The 14676-nt window shown below is 29.4% G+C and overlaps 1 non-coding gene across 1 annotated transcript; it reads right to left on the reverse strand.

Annotated features, from left to right (window-relative positions):
- Positions 1–660: 660 nt before the first annotated feature.
- Positions 661–767, reverse strand: LOC149520100 (small nucleolar RNA R71). The gene has a single exon (XR_016335658.1). It is a non-coding gene; the product is annotated as a small nucleolar RNA R71 (small nucleolar RNA).
- Positions 768–14676: the final 13909 nt, after the last annotated feature.

A 14676-nucleotide genomic window follows, 5' to 3' on the forward strand; every position in this document is an offset into this window, starting at 1 on the left:
TGATATTCTATTTTATCATTTTATTATTGGATTACGATCTGTGTACTTATAAGCATTATAAAAAGTTGCAATCAAGTTTTTGGTGCCATTACAAGGTATTATAGTGGTGTTCTATTCAATAACAATAAGGATTTTTTACTCCATTATAATCTAAACATTTACTTTTATTTGCTTTAAATTGTTTTGATTTTTTCTTTGTTTGCATGCACAGATCTATAAGTGTTGACCTAGTTCCACTTAAGATAGAAATTGAAAGAACTTTTAGATGTTTGAGAAGAGAGCAAACCGTACCATCTAGACTAGTTCAAACGGCAAATGCAAACAATGAAGGTTATAAGATGTTGAGGGATTATGTTGTCCCTAATGCTGATGGTTTTCAACCATACATAAGATGGCTGGCCATACAAACAAACAATTTTGAAATAAAGCTTTTATTATTCAAATGAATCAAACTTCTATATAGTTTATAGGGTTATCAAGCGATGAACCAAATCTCCACTTATCTAATTTTTTTGAATTATGTGATATTTTTAAATATAATGGTGTTTTAGGGACAAGGCAAAGAGTTGGTTATCTTCTTTACCATTTGGAATAATCACAACTTGGGATAGTTTGGTGTAAAAGTTCCTTGCTGAGTTCTTTACACCTACCAAAACAACAAAGCTAAAGAACGAAATAACTACTTTTATGCAATTTGATGGTGAGAATCTTTATGACGTAAGAAATAGATTCAAGGAGCTATTACACAAGTGTCCATATCATGGTCTCCCCCAATGGCTACAAATTCAAGTCCTTTACAATGGTCTCACACCATCCATGAGGACTACATTAGATTCGATTGCTAGAGGAGCCATTATGAGCAAGACTATTGAGGAAGCACATAAGTTAATCAAAGAGATGGCAACCAACAATTACTGATGGGGTATGGAATGTAAAGTACACAAAAAAACTGCTAGTGTGTATGAACTTGATGCTTTTACTTTAATTAATTCACAACTAGCAAATCTAACCAAAAAGATTGAAGCCTTGCCAACCCCATCCCAAATCACTCATGCTAGACAAAACCCTTTTATCTTTTGTGAAATTTATAATCGATCTCATGCTATTAAAAAGTATTAATTTAGGATAGAAATGATCTTTTTACTGATTAATAATTTGCAAATGCATAGAATCATACAAGTAGTAAATAAAGATTGTTCCTTTTAATATTGTTATATTGAGAGTAACAAGTATCGAAATTATCTCACCATATCTTATTCTTGGAAAATTCAATAAATATGCAAAACTAAATCTAAATATGCATTTAAACTTAAAACATGCATAACTAATCAAACTAGCATAAACCAAAACCAATATAAACCAATTAAGCATAAACTAAATTGAAACAGCAAGTGATTAAACTTTAACTAACCCTAAATAACTGTTAAACATGCAATAAACTGGAATGAACTAAAATTAACCTAAAAACATGCAATTAAATCTAATATGTAGCAAAGTAAATCAAGATTAACCTAAATCATGTAAACCAAACTGAATGGAACTTAAATTAACCCTAAACACATACAATAGATGCAATAGACCTAAAGTAGCAATAACCGAATGTAATCAAGATTAAAGATACAAGAATTCAAACTAAAATTAATCAAATAACTACAAATAGAAACTATGTTAAGATTAACATATGTAAACCAAAGCTTTCATGTAAGAAATCATGCAACTCAACTAATTAAAACCCTAAACATGCAAACCATGCAAACATAAGTCAATATTTAAACTTCATAACAATAACCTAAAGTTATGAAATGAGTTTAACATTCAATTGAGAAACTAATATGAAAATAGTAGCTAAATCACAACTTATTAAACCAAAACTAATCAAGATTGCAAATAAAATTAAGCAAGAACCAAAAACACAATAACCATGGATCAAGAACCATAAAACCAAAACTGATTTTATCAAGATTGACAAACCAGAATTTATATCTACTAGAAATTGAATGAAAATAGCTTAAATAAAACTTTATTGAATTGAAAACTTTAAAGAGAAAGTGGCATAACCTGAATTTAAAAAGAATATAAAATTAAAGAACCAAGAAAGCTTAAAAAGAAAACTAGAACAAGAAAACTAATGATTTCTAAGATTAGTATGTCACCCTAACCACTTACACTCTTTTCTAAGACTTAAAACAAGCTATTTATAGACAAATAAACCCTAAGAAGTGTTTGGCCAGCTTGGACTCCAATTGGCAGTTCATTTGTTTCGGTTAGAATGAACTTTTTGAATCCAAGAATGCTTTTTTAAGTTGACTTGAATTAAGGCTCTTCAAAAAGAACTCTTGTAGATCAATTCTTATCTTCTAGATTATAAAAATCTTCTAGCAACTTTTTAAATAGAAGAAAAGAAAGCAAAAATAGAATATTTAAAAGCAAAAACTTGGTTAGGCTATAAACTTAACTAACCTTCTAAAGAGATATTGAAATTGTGTAATCTTGCATTGTTCTTGTATTCCACAACTTAGGCTCTCTTCTTGGAGAAAATTAAGAGTTTTCCTTCAAGTAAAAAATCATTGTTTTGCCTCATATAAGATGCTTTATAACTCATGCAAATCCTACCCCAAATAGAAATAGAAATACAATCCAACTAAAAATAGAAAATCCAAATCCAAATAGGAAAAATTGAGGGCTGTTTAGTCTTTTCCTAAGTAAACAAAATTGCCACCTCATCATGTCACATAAACATCCAACTCTTATATCTTAACTAATAAAAAAAGACTCAATGCCATGTCATTCATTAATAATCCTATGCATGGGCACCTACATAAGCTACCATGGACTTATATTAACTTAAAATTATAATTTGACCCTTCATTATAACTGAACATGCCTAGCTTGATTTTGGCATGAATTTTCTCCATTTTTCATCAAGATTAAACAATTCCAACTCTTTTAAATTTGGTAAAACCATTCTTGAATACTTTTTCATTATTTCCATCCAAAATTTCCAAGAAATTCAAGAATTACCAACATTATAGCAAGAAGATTCTAAGAATCATTCCAATGCATCAAGAATCATCTAAAGATTGATAAAGAATTATCAAGATTCAACAAGATTCAATCTTTTCTTCAATATTTTCTACAAAACAAAAAATTAAGCACTTTAGGAGTAAAAGGTCCTTATTTAGCTAAGAATTAAGCAAAAAACAATCATTTAAGCACTAACAGTAACTTTATTTTATAGAGTTATCATTTTCCCAACATTAGGTAACCTAATTGTTGGCCTTGAATTGATCATTATTTTGAAATGTCAAAACATTAAAGCTAAATAAACTTGATCAATATTTTGAAAAAGATTTATTTAGTACATGTTTTTAACTTTTATATTTTGGTACTAAATAAATAATATGATTTTCAAAGCTTAAACAAACATTTCTTTGTTTTCATATTTCTCAAATCAAATTTACTTTTAAAGATTATTTATTTAAGCGTAAATGAAAGTCCAATTGTTGTTTTTAAAGTGAACTTATTCATTTTGGAATTAATACAATTTTGACAATATTAGTTTTGAGAAATAGATTAACTTAAGAAAGCTGTTTTACAAGAACACAGTTTTCCAACATTGAATTTGTTTTATTTTTTTGTATTAATTCATAAATTTTTAATATTTGAATTTTATATGGTTGGAAAGCTCTTTGAGTCTCCTTTCTAATGGATCAAACAAAATCAAAATCCAAATTTTCGAAGAAAAGATTTTGAATTTTTACTAGACACTCTGCAGTTGTCAAAAAAATTGCACAAGGGGTAAGTTTGAAAATTCACTATAATTCATACACAGTGAATTAGGTGATGAAATTATATGGATAAAAAGCCCTTTAAGTCTAGTTTCTAAATCTTCAAACGGTTTGTAATTTGAATTTGTATAACTCAAGTTATGATCAAATGAGTAGAGTACAAAATAGGAAACTACCGCCTAGCATGGGCAGGATCGATCCCCTCTAGAAGGGATCGATTGGTTTTCAACCAGAATGCCCCAGGACTGAATTTTTAGAAAAGGGATCGATCCCCCCATATAGGGGATTGATTGGTTAGGCAATTTTCAAGTGAAAAATGGTTCAAAACATGAACCAATCGATCCCTTCATGGAAGGGATCGATCGGTTCTTGCTCAGAATGCTCTAATGGCTACTTTTTCATGCTTTCAACTGGCATTTCTTCACTCCAAGCTTCCCCAACGGTTAGTTCATCAATTTCTCTATAAAGAGGGCACTCTAACACACTAAAAAGATAGAAGAATTAAGAGAGCAAGAGTCAAAAAGTAATATTTTCATTCTCTCAAATAATCAAGAGTTTTTAGAGCTTTAAAGTCTATATCTTTGTATCTATTGTATCCAAACTATTTTTGTTGTTCATTTATCATTCTCTTGTCTATACCTTTATGTACTTCAACTTAACAAATACCCAACCTTTGTGAGGTTCTTAGAGTTTGCAAAACACTTCATTTTTTTATTTTGTGAGTTTGTAAGCTTAAGGGGGAGGATAACCCTTAAGAGTATATTGTGTTGAGTTTGTAAAGCTTAGAGAAGCTTGGTTGTAATCTTCAACACTTATAGTGGATTGAACTCCATAGCAAGAAAGGCTAAAGGAGAGGACGTAGGTGCCTAAGGAAGGATCGAATCTCTATAAATCGCGATGTTATTTTCTCTATCCCTATATCTTATTTACTTTCAATTATTGTGTTTAATTGTTTAGCAAAATTTATGCTTATTGAATATTGTTTTTAAAAACTTCATTAAAACCAATTCACCCCCCTCTTGGTTTATTCCAAATCTTTGAGCTAACACCAATCACCAATCTTTGAATAAGTAGTCTTCTAGTTTATTCAAAACCAAAAAGCCACTTTACATGATCAAGCTAAATACATTAAGAGTTTAGAACTACAAGTTAACCAGATAGCTAAAAACCTTCTTAGTCATCCAACACCTGAAGAGATAGTTTCCCTAACCTTGAGAAGTAGGAAAAGCTTACAACTAGTTGCTCGAAAGGTTACCTTTAAAAAACTAATAGAGAAGGTCATTCTAGATGGTGAAGCAAATAAAGAATGAGGAGAAGAGCTATTTACCAAAAAAGTTCCCTCATAATCAGTTAGTCCAATAATCTTGTTCCAATAATGGTTTTAGTGACAAAAAGAGGAAAGGCTATTTGCAAGATTTGCCAAAATCTTTAAAAGCCTACAAGTCACCATTCCTCTTACTGAGGCCATAGAACACATGCCTAAGTATGCCAAATTTTTTAAAGGGATTTTATCTAAAAAGAGATGATGGGATAACTATGAAACAATAGCAATAGCTAAAGAATGCAATGCCATATTACAAAATAGGACCTCATCAAAACTAAAAAATCTAGGGACTTGCACTATTAGCAATTGATATTTTGAAAAAACATTATGTGATATTGGTGCAATTGTTAATGTAATGCCTTCATCTATTTTTATGGAGACTGGTGAAAGAAATCTAGAACCAATCATGACAACTATCCAATTGGCTAATGGGTCCCTTGGACGACTAGAAGACATAACAGAAGATGTAATGGTGTGAATGGGAAATTTGATGTTCCTAGTTGACTTTATAATTCTAAATATTGAAAAGAATGTCAAAATACCAATTAATTTAAGAAGACCTTTTTTGAGAACTAGAAAAGCCATGATTAATATGTATCAAGGGGAACTTAAAATAAATGTGCATGATCAAAAGAAGATTTTTAGCATGAAGATGTATAAAAAGGGGGATGCTCAAACAAGTTTTGAAAAAGTAGGTCTCATAACACTATACTTTGACCTAAGAAAAGACTACAAGTTGGAGTCATTTACTCAAAGTCTCAAACCATTCATTGAGGAACCTCTGACATTAGAGTTGAAGCCCTTACCATCCCATCTTAGGTATGTATTCCGAGGTAAAACATCTACTATTCCAATCATCATCTCTATAACCTTAAGCAAGAATCAAAAGAATAAGTTGTAAAAGTTTTGAAAAACACAAAAAGGCATTTGCTTAGTCAATAGCATACATTAAGGTATTAGGCCAACCATATGTATGCAAAAAAAATTGCTAAAGGATGATCGCAAGGCAATGTTTGAGCAATAATGGCATTCAAACCCTGCCATGAAAGAGGTGGTAAAAAAAGATAATTAAATGGTTGGATGTTGGAATTATCTATCCAACCTCAAATAGTTTATAGGTGAGCCTAGTTCAATATGTACAAAAAAAAAAGAAGAAATGACTGTGGTCATTAACAAGAATAATGAGTTGATTCCATTCAAACCATTATTGGATGGAGAATCTACATGGACTATAAAAAATTGAATAAAGCAACTTGCGAAGATCATTTCCCATTACGATTGGTAGACCAAATGTTTAATAGATTGGCTAGTCATGTATATTACTGTATACTTGATGGGTATTTTAGATACAACCAAATAGCCATAGCTCTACAAGACCAAGAAAAGACCATTTTCACCTATCCATATAGCACGTTTGCTTTTAGAAGAATGTGTTTTAGTCTTTGCAATGCCCCAGCCATATTCCAACGATGTATAATGGTAATTTTTTCAAACATGGTGAAAGATATTTTAGAGGTGTTTATGGAGGACTTTTTAGCTTTTAAGGATAATTATGATTTATGCATTGCCAATTCATCTAAGGTACTTCAAAGATGTAAGGAAACCAACTTACTGCTCAACTAAGAAAAGTGTCATTTCATAATTCAAGAAGAAAGTATAGACACAAGGTATCTACAAAGGGGATCGAAGTTGATCAAGCAAAAATCAAAGTAATTAAGATTTTACCCTAGCCCACTTTAGTAAAAAATATTAGAGTTTCTTGGGGCATACTAGCTTCTTTCAAATATTCATCCATGATTTCTTTATGACCTTTAAGCTGCTATGCAAGCTATTACAGAAAGACACCAAGTTTGAATTCAACCAAGACTGTGCATTGGCATTTCAAACCCTAAAAGACAAGTTGATTATGGCACCTATCTTTTCATGGCATGATTGGAATCAACCTTTTGACCTTATAAGTGATGCAAGTGATTTCACAGTGAGAGCTATATTAGGGCAAAGAAAAGAAAATATATTTCACTTGATTTACTATGCAAGTAAAACCCTTAATGGCGCATAGCTTAACTATGCCAGAATAAAAAAGAAGTTGCTTGCTGTAGTTTTTACCCTAAAAAATTCAAATCCTACTTAATAAGAATGAAGGTGATTGTGTATATAAATCATATTGTTGTTAAGTGTTTGATCACAAAAAAATATGCAAAACTATGACTGATTAGATGGGTCATACTTTTACAAGAGTTTGATTTGAAAATTAGAAAAAAAAAAGGTTGTAAGAAGTATATGGCAGATCACTTGTCGAGAATAAAAAAAAGAGCAATCGATGAAGAGATTATTCAAGAATCCTTCCCAAATGAGTAATTTTTTATAATTAAAAATCTATCATGGTACGTTGATCTGGTAAACTACCTTATTGGTAATGTCCTTCCACCTAATTTAAATTATCAAAAAAGAAAAAATTCCTTCATGATGTTAAATATTCAATGTAGGATGACCATTTTCTATTTAAGCAATGTAAAGATTGATTATTGGGAAAATATGTCCTAAGGGAAAAAGTAGTAAGCATTCTACAACAATGCCATACATCCAAATGTGGTTTTTATTGGCTTTCCCTATTTAAAGATGTATATAGATTTGCCACACAATGCGATAGATGTTAAAAGATGAGGACTCTAACCAAGTGATATGAGATGCCACTTAATAGTATTTTGGAAGTTGAGATCTTATTGTCTAAGGGATAGACTTTTTGGGGCCTTTTGTGTCTTCTTATGGGAATGTGTATATTTTACTAATAATGGATTATGTTTCCAAATGGGTTGAAGCCTCGGTCTCACCTTCTAATGACACTAAGGTAGTACTTGATTTTTAAAGAAAAATATTTTCTTAAGGTTCAGTGCACCTAGGGCTAGTATAAGCTATGAAGTCACCTATTTCTATAATAAGATTTTTAAAAACTATTAGCTAAATGTGTAGTAACCCATAGGATAGCTACAACATATCACCCTCAAACTAATGGCCAGCCTGAGGCCTCAAATAGTGAGATCCAAAGAATCCTTGAAAATATTGTGAACCCATCCAAAAAAGATCGAACTGCTAAATTGGATGATTACTTAAGGGCATACAGAATAACCTTCAAAACTTTTTTGAGAATGTCTCCATACCAGTTAGTTTATAGAAAAGCTTGTCATCTACCTATAGGATTAGAGCACAAGGCATATTGGGCCATCAAAAAACTTAACCTTGATAAAAAATTAGTAGGTGACAAAAAGCTATTGCAATTAAACTTGTTGCATGAATTTAGGTTGTGAGCGAATGAAAATGCCAAGCTATATAAAGAAAAAAATGAAAAGATGGCATGCTAAAAAGATCTTGGAAAAGCATTTTGAGGCTGGTCAACAAGTGTTGCTTTTCAATTCTTGGCTAAAACAATTTCCTGGTAAACTTAGGCCTAAATGGAGTGGACCCTTCATTGAGACTAAAATTTTCCTATACGAAACCATAGAAATCAAGGATAAGGAAAAAAAAGCAATCTTTGTTAATGGGCATAGATTAAAGATCTACCAATGGGGAGTTGTTAAGCAAGTTGAAGAGATAATGCACTTAACTGAACCAAATAATTAAATATGGTCAAGCTTGACCAAAACTAGCATTGCTTGGTAGGCAACCCAAGTTTTACATTAATTGTTTATTTACATGCATTTGTTTTCTTTGTTTTTGTTTATTTTTCTAGGACAAGTATGCTTTGATTCTTTTGTTTGAAGTTTTTTTTAGGGATGAAAGTGATGCAATAAGATGCCTGATGGAAATTTCAAGATTCAACCTTAAAGCAAAATTTAGGAGAGTGTTTTTTGTCCTAGTTCTTTAATGCTTTGTTTGAAGTATTGCTTTATGTAAGTGTGGGGGAAAAAGAATGCTTTTGAACTAAACTTGTTTTTAAACTGAATTGGCATGCTAAAATCTTTATTATGCAAGCTTATTAATTTTTCGTGAATTGTTCAAGATTGACTTAAGTATGACATAAAATGAAGTATAAATGTAGTGAAGCATGAGATGAGTTCTTCAATAAGAATTTTGATTGAGTATGATTTTTATGTTTTATGTTCTTAGTCTTGATCTATGATTTGCATGGATTTTTATGAAGAGATATGTAATGCATTAAGTTACATTATAGAGGTTTAGAAAATTGATCTATGATTTGCATCCCTAGTACCATTATTTTAAGCCTTTGATATATATCATTTTCTTTGTTTATTTAGCGACATGAATAAGCCAATGCCTTTTCTTTGAACTTATCCTTTTTTATTACCCAACCCAATGTTGCTTATGCAATTGTTTTGGACAAATTAAGAGAACAAGTTATATTTGGAAGGAGGGGAGACGCAATGAAATCAAAAAGAAAAAGAAAAAGGTTGGCAAAAAGAGAAAATAAAAGCTGAAAATGGCTAAATGAGAAAAAATGCCGAAATAAAAATGCCTCAAAGTGGAAAGTCTTAAAAGTTCTTAAATTTTCAATCTTTTTTTCCAAGAAATCAAGAAAGTAAGCAAAGGATTTTTTAAGCCTAAATTTTCCTTTTTGCTACATCAACCCAAGCTTTACATGACAAGCCTAAAAGACCTTTTGATCTTGAGTCAAGTATGTAAGTCTAAGATTAGTGGAGAGGAAAGAGGAAAGTAAAAATATGAAGTATGTTTTATCTTTTAGTTGATATGTGATGGCATATGTTGCATTCTTTTTACTTAAATTATATGTATGGATTAGAGATGGATTAACTTCATATGCACAGAAATTGTATGATGTTGAAAGCTTATTTTTGAATGAGTTTCTTGTTAACTATGTTTGTAAATATCTTTATATTATGCTATAGTACATGATTAAGAATTTATATAACTGTGACATTATGTACATGAATACTGATTGTGAGTATTGTTAATTCGAGAGCTTTTGCTTAAAGATAAGTAAATATTTAAGTTTGGGGGTGAGATAGAACTAAAATAGATAAATATTTACAAGTTTTTTTTAGTAGAAAATTTTGAAATTTGCTTGAATTTGGTACCTTTTATGTGTGTTTTCTTGATCTTTAGGTTTTTCTACATGGAATGTGATTTACATGCAAAACCATGCAAGAGTCCATGCAAGACAACATTTAGCCATGCAAGAACCCATTTAGCCAAATCCATTTAGTATATGGTTTCCTTAATTCTACTTGAAGTAGGAATTCTAATGACACTTAACTCCTAAATATTTTGGTTTTCCCACATCAAAGAGGACTTTTATAAGCATGTGATATTAAAGATTTTCATTCAAGGAAGGACTTTTAGGTGCTTTAGCTAAGATAGTTTTGATTGTTCAATGACTATTTTTTATCATCATTAAAAGATTGTATTTAAAAAATGACTTTTTGATCTATGTTCATAGGAATTTAGATGTGAAGTAAATACATGGCCTTGATAAACCATGTTTAGCCAAAACTTTTTGAAAGATTGCAAGATCAAGAGTATACAAGTATTATCAATGTCCAAGATTGAATTTAAAAAGCATATGCAGACAAGGCATTCCATGAAGCAAGAAACTGTGTTCGATCAACCTATTTTGGATCAAGATAACTTCTATTTTTTAGAGTTTAGATAAAAAGCAACTTGTGTTCTCTATCTTTACCCCATAGCTAAACCATCTATTATAAATAAAGAAGCTCTCTCTTGTATTCCACACCCCATTCCACACTATTCTTCTTCTCTCTTTTCTTTAATTCTTAGTTTTTTTATGTTAGGCTAAAATGATATATTAGCAAAAGCTTTTTTTTTCTAAATTCTTTTTTTATTTCAATAAGAGCATTCTTTATTTTAAAGCTTTCTTATTTTTGGTTAACAAGTTCTTTAAAGCATTCTTCATTTTTTTTTTCAGTTTTTAGGTTTTTTATTGTTCTTTAAGTTTTGGCCATACTTCTTTCTTTCATACAAGCTTTAGGTTTTGATGCAATCTTTGTTCAATTATTTCTTTTATGCAATCCTACTTTTAATAACCACAAATCTTTCTTTATTTCAAGTTTCAATATTTGATTCTTAGATCTAGTTCTATTCAACCTTAATCTAAGATTCCTAGTGATAGTTGGATATTGAGATCTTGGCCTATATTATTACAATCAATTCAATCTTTTTGTAGTTCAGATATAAGATAGTAGTTTGTCATTTTTGGTACTTAAATCTACCCAACAATTCGATTCTATAATCCTTGTGGGATGATACTCTATTTCATCACTTTATTACTTGATTATATTTGTGCATTTACAGACATTATAAAAAGTAGCAATCATTAAATTATTTTTAAAGTTTTAAGCTCATATGCATCTTTTTTTACTTAAATCATTCTTTTGAGTTATCAATTTAAGTCTTTTTTTTTTCTTTTTTCATCTTTTTATTTATCATTTTTGTATCTCTTAACTCATTAGTTATCCAAGCACAAAAAAGTTTTACCTCTAAGATCATTAGGGATCTTCATTTTTTTTCTTTTTTTTTAAGGAGGGGGAACAAACCTTTTTCAAACTTTGCTAAAAAGTCATATAAGACTCTTTGCTAAAAAAAAGGTTGTAAGTACCGTAAAGTTAGGAGTTTGAAAGTTGCTTGAGAGAGTTTAAGAGAGAATCAACTTATTTTCTCCTAAAGAAGTTACCGAACCACTCTTCTTTAATTTCAAAAGAGCCATGTCATATTAGATACATTTTAGTCACTAAAGAAAGATCCAAATCAACCTTATCCTTTTGAAGATTTATTTCAAGAAGGCATCCATTTAAGAAATCAAATAAAACCAAACCAATCTTCTTCAAGAATGAGAGTTCAAGTTAGCTAACCATTAGTTTATGGTTTCTATATAATCTTGTTCTATAAATAGCTAGCTTAGACATTAGGAACAAGGTATGGTTTGGGTCACAACCCATCTTCTCCAATTACTTAGCTTTTTTTTATTGTTTTTCTATTTTTTTAAGCTTACTTTAGTTTATGGTTTGGGTGAAAGGCCAACCTTCTTTATAATTTCACCACTATCAAACCCTTATTCTACTGAACCCTCTCCTATTTGAACCAAAAAGACCTAAAACCCATTTCCTTTTTTGTCAAGCAATGAAAACAAAAACAAAAAACCACATAATAGCCTAAAAAAAAAGAATCAAACTCAACCACAAAAGGCAAACACTAGCAACAAAACAAATAAAAATTAAAAAAGTGTAAAGGGAAGCTTCAGGTTTGGGGTATTTTAGAGAGGGTTAGGATTTGATTTTTGGAGAGAAAGAAGGCTAAGACAACATGAAGAACATATGGGAAGGAAGAGTTATTTTGCCAATGGAGATAGATTGTTTTAAGGTTTAGAGCCCTAGCTTTTCAACCTAGATTTAGGAGTTTTTAATAGTTTTTATGGAAATTGATTTGAGAATAGGGAAGAAAAGGTCAAAAGAAATATCTTGGTGTATTTTGGTGAAAAACCAACTCCGACAAGCGACGATTGATCAGGTGGTCCAACGTTGGAATCTAGGTTTGGGGATTTGAAAGTGTTTGGCAGTCAGAATTTTTTTATTTAAAGAAAAGATGATTTTTTAAGGAGAAGATAAAAATGAAGTAAAAAAAAAGTGTTGACTTTCATAGTGTTAAAAAAGAAGGTTTACCACGCATGGACCTAACCCAACAACCCATGCATCTAACATGATGATTCGAATCAGTTCAAACGAAGGATCAGTTCAACTAAATTGCTCTGAATCACAAAAAAAATTCAAGACAAGCCACTTAAGGCTGCAATAAACTGTTGAATGAACTAGACTAAACTACGTCGAACTATTGACTAGACCATTTTGTTAATTAACGCTAACTATTATTGACCAATGTTGATCGACCATTTATTGGCATTAACGGACCATTTTGGATTTTTTTTATTTTATTTTATTTTTTCTAAATTATTTATTCTCTTATACATGCATAATTAAAATTCTAGATTTTTAAAATAAGTATTTCATATATATATATATATATTTAAAAAAAATAGTGCAATATAGATAAATTTTAGATTTCAAAAATATTGAATTTAATTTATTTATACTTCATAAAAAAAAGAATTTTCCTAAATAAATAAAAAGACGAAAAAGAGAAAAAAATTTTCAATGCTAAGATTTTAAAGAAATCTGTATAATAATTTAGGTGAAATTTTTTTAAATGTCGCTAGCGTATTGGGATATTTATAAAAAATTCTTCTTTCATCTACTCATAAGAATTGAAAGATGAAAAAAAAGAAAGGAAAATCAACAAGCAAACCTTTTAAAAAATATGAATTAAATAAATAAGTAAACAAATAAAAGTACACATATTTATGCGTGAATATTATGTTTTATTATTTGCATCTTGTGTACATCATTTGATTATGGAAAAATAAACATGAGCTTCCAAATATAAGATTATAAGGAAATCCAAATATTAATTTCTAATAAATCTTTAGGTGAGAAAAACTCTATTAATGTTATAAATATTAGAATATTTTAGTTTTTCAACAAACAAGGTTCTGGTTTATTTTTTAAAATAAAACATAATTCTATTTTTAAGAAAATTTAAAAAATGAATTAAAACTAGTAAAAAAATTAAAATTGTGACAATAAAAAAGAGATAAGAAATCTTTTTAAAATATTAAAATAAAGATTTTTTTTGTTGAAATTAAAGGATAACACATGATTAATTGGTGCCATTTTTTTTTTAAAACGGATGCTGTAGGGATGCTAATCTTTCCATATAGGTAATTGTATTTTCGAACCTAGACTATTTTTCTAATCCTAAAAGTTATCTTTTTAATAGGTTTTAATTAATTTTAAAATTTTAGTAAAAAGATAAGTTTTATTAGGTGGTCAGTTACACCTAACAAAAAAAGATTTGTGATGATGCTTTGTGTTTTTTTAAAAGTCATCTAGTAGTTGAATCCTCAAATAAAATCATTATGATAAATCCCAACAAATGCTCTCCACACTTTTTTTTAAAATTATCTTTAAGTAAAATTACTTAATTATCCTATCTTAAACTATCTTTCAACTTTTCCCACTCTTCCCATTTTTAAAAGTCTCTGAATTTGCAAATTGGAAAACTTTAAATGTTTTTTTATTTGTATATCTAGAAGCTTTTAAAAGTTTTCATCCTCTTATTAGCAAACATCATTTAAATGGTTTAAAAATCTCATTAGGAACATCGATTATTTCCTTTCCTCATATTGTTGAAATCAAGAAGAATTTCAAAGACCATAAATTTATAAATGAGCTTATTATTATTTAAAACAAATCACGCTTTTCTTTGTATTATTGTGAAAATTTTTTATTATATGAGATTTTTTTTTTCAACTAAATTTTTAGGTTTTGTTGGAATATAAAAATATTAAATAAATAGTTTTGTTAGATTGGGATAACATTGATTAGATAGGTTTTGATGAAAACTCTAAACCATAAAACTTAAACTTTAAATCCTAAACCTTAAATATAACTCTTTAACAAATGTTAGATACACAAATATAGATTTTTTTTTAAAAAGATTGGATAAATAACTTATTAGATA

This window comes from Durio zibethinus, chromosome 2 (assembly GCF_047325235.1).
Source record: "Durio zibethinus cultivar Kanyao isolate XHJ-2024 chromosome 2, ASM4732523v1, whole genome shotgun sequence".
NCBI classification, from domain to species: Eukaryota; Viridiplantae; Streptophyta; class Magnoliopsida; order Malvales; family Malvaceae; genus Durio; species Durio zibethinus.